This window comes from Lupinus angustifolius, chromosome LG09 (genome assembly GCF_001865875.1).
Source record: "Lupinus angustifolius cultivar Tanjil chromosome LG09, LupAngTanjil_v1.0, whole genome shotgun sequence".
In the NCBI taxonomy this organism is placed as follows: Eukaryota; Viridiplantae; Streptophyta; class Magnoliopsida; order Fabales; family Fabaceae; genus Lupinus; species Lupinus angustifolius.
In genome coordinates, this window is record NC_032017.1 from 4,315,467 (window position 1) to 4,318,661 (window position 3,195).

At 36.7% G+C, this 3,195-nt stretch overlaps 1 long non-coding RNA gene across 1 annotated transcript in view; it reads right to left on the bottom strand.

The window, feature by feature from the left end:
• LOC109357332 overlaps window positions 1,483–3,195 on the bottom strand; it is a 2,334-nt gene continuing 621 nt past the window's right edge. The window contains exons 2-3 of the long non-coding RNA XR_002108851.1: window positions 1,929–2,257; window positions 1,483–1,772 (exon numbers count right to left, since the gene is read on the bottom strand). This is a non-coding gene — a long non-coding RNA (uncharacterized LOC109357332). The remainder of the gene's footprint in view (window positions 1,773–1,928; window positions 2,258–3,195) is intronic.

The following is a 3,195-nucleotide window of genomic DNA, read 5'->3' on the forward strand; positions in this document are numbered from 1 at the left end:
GGTACAAACGGAGAGCACATGAATTACAGTCTGTATGCAACAACATGAGACTTGAGCTCGACTAGAAAGAGGAGGATAAACAGAAAGAGCTGGAAGCTGCGAGGAGAATCACATATGAAGTTGAAGAATGCAAGGAGATATGGAAGCACAGGTCTGTATCTTTGTTGGGGCATTGGGAGACACTTAGCTATGATTGGCTCGAAGATTTTGAGTATGTGTACCAAGAAAGCATGAGCGCTGGGGCTAGTCTTCCGACAAAGACCAGAATGTACTTCAATGACTATAACAACACAACTTAGGGGGTCAGGAACTGGAGGGAATCTATGGGATGGATGAACCCCGAGCCAAAGAATGAGCCAAAATGCATGGGGGAGGACTCAGAGGGAGATGATCCGGAAGAAAATGTTATTATAATAGATGATGATTAGGGTGAATTGTCGATTTTTTGTAAACAAGGGGGAAGGAAAAGAAAAAAAATTGTTGTAATTCCTCCCTCTTCAAAAAATGATGAAAGAAAGAAAGAAATGTATTAAACGTTCTTCTTTATCTTTTTTGCATCTTCAATACTCTATAGACTTCTTCATCATGTCCAATTTTCTTAAATGCAAAACTCTGGCGCCCGAGTAGGCAGAACACGAAGCTCAAGATAGCATTACTAGCACAAGGCTGAGAAAATGCAACCATACTATGGAGCCGTTGTGCTCTTTCTATGATTGTCATTAACCGCAATACGAACTAATGGGGTTATAACCTTAGGAAACGGTTGCGGGATGGTCATCAAGCGTTGTCCGGATAATTCATCGTTGGGTAAAAAATGGGATTAAACTCTTATTAAGTAAACCTTAAAGAATGATTATTTAATGAATGTTATTAATAAAAAATACAGGACTTTAGTCAGAAACCATTGCGCAATCTCGGAAGTTCAACTCCAATCTGAGCCATTCTTACAACACAAGGTCACGTGCTAGGATGGATGCTGAAAGGAATTTTGGGGAGGAGATTGATGAGGTGAAGGGAAAGATGGATGAAATGGTACAAGCTTAGAATATGATGAAAGACTCATTGGAGGATGTGAACACCCAATTTTGTCATACCTTTACTTTTTATCTTTGGTGCAAAACTTAAAAATTATATAAATCGTTTCACGATTCGCAAGAGCATTTGGGTAATTAAACTGCAGATCAATATTGTTGGATATGATTCATATATGGTAATGCCCAAAAATCAGCTATCTTCTAAATTAATTTACATGCAACACCCAACTTTCCTCTCATTTAGAATAGGATTTTGACATCTTTCAGCAATAATCAAAGTTGGCAAGCCGATAGAAAATAAGTTCATATCACTATGAACACTCGAATTAAGATTTAAGGTATAGTTTGATTAATGCTATCAAAGACCATAACCTGGACATAAAGTTACTCAGGAGCCTACACTATCCATCATACAAACAGTGGCGAATTTGGAATAAAAGGGTGCATAGTATAAAATATACATGCATTAAATCAAGAGATTTCCTAATGAGTTCACCATAGTGTAATTGATATACTAAAATCTACTGTTAGAATCATGACTTCAATAAATGAGCATGCCAAGGACTGAAGAAAAAGTTGGAGAGCTTGTTAAACAGTTCTCTGGTCAGGGGAAGATAATGTTGCTTGGTGCGGATGACATGGATATTTTTAAGGGAATAAGTTTAAAGCTTTTGGCCATGGAGCAGCTTCTCATTCGGCACCCTGAGTGTCAAGAAAAAGTTGTGTTGGTGCAGATAGCTAATCATGCAAAAGGAAAAGAAAGTTGTGAAAAAGTTACCCCTGATTAAATTGATGAGCAACCGTAACAAAAGGCTAAGTGAGAAAAGAATCTCACTGCTCTTGCATATGTGTAGAAAACTCGACTACAATTGGAACCTTATTATAGCATCTCACCTGGACACTGGGATATCGCATCTAAAGCTTGTGTTGCTCTTTGGTACCAACAATTAATGATGATGTAAAATAATGAAAGAAGCGAAGAGATATGGTGAACCAAATGGAGAAGTCAATGAGTCTAAAACCAAATAGAATCATCCACTGCAAAAACAAACAGAAGCATATTATAAACCAGTCATATGATTAATTCAAAGAGGAAATGCAAACCAGAAGTCATCACCAGTTGGCATATTCCTTTTCAGTTATGTATTCCAGTAAGCATAAAAGGCATTTCAGTAGGGAATGTTCAGAAAAAGATTCCAAAACAACAAGGTTAGGCAGCAATCCTGGTCATGTTAAATGAAGTAATGAGTGGCAAAATGATTTAGTAATCATTGAGCATTATGTAAAAATGAAAGAATAATCAGAGTATGTAAAACAGCAAAAGTCAGAAAACAAACACCATTTGCCAGTAGTTACTATTCGAATCATCATTGAAATTCAAGATAAAAAGGAGTTACACATACAGCAAACGTTACAATCAGGATAGTCATATGGTAGCAAGCATTCAAGAGTTGCATGTGAAAAGCATGAATGATTAGAATTCCAGATAGACAAATACTAACCAAAAACCTTCAGTTATACTTTCATAATAGGCAATGATGAGCCAGATTAAGGGTAAAAGTAAAACAACAATGCAATAGGCAGCCAAAGGATCAATCATCAGAAAACATTGGCTGTTGGGACATTTTTCAGTTATAGATTGTCATTATCAGTATGGTTTGATGGCATTCATTGGCAGCTTCAAATACATTAAAACAGGAAATGAATAGGTCACCGGGAGTTATATTAGTTGGTAAATCAGAGGGCTTCCAAAAAGCCACTTAGTAATCCACATCAGGCTATAAAAGGGGATCACGACACATTCAAAAGGGGAGAAAAATACACAATACACACAACCAGTGAAAAATCCAGACACATATACACTTACATAGCCCCAAACAGAGATCACATACATAACCTATAACCATACAAAAAAATCAGAGAACAGTCAATACACAGTTGTTAAAGAGGCATATCACATGAGTTTAAGAATAACTACATTTGCAACGCATATATCAAACATATATCATAACCAAAGAGTGATATATCACACACATAAGTCAACAATCAGACCCAGATCGCACAATTATCAAGAAGAGAATAGCACATTCAGAACACACATCACAACACTGAGCATACACTCAGAATACCAGGATAATCGTACAATCAGGTAAGCATTCCG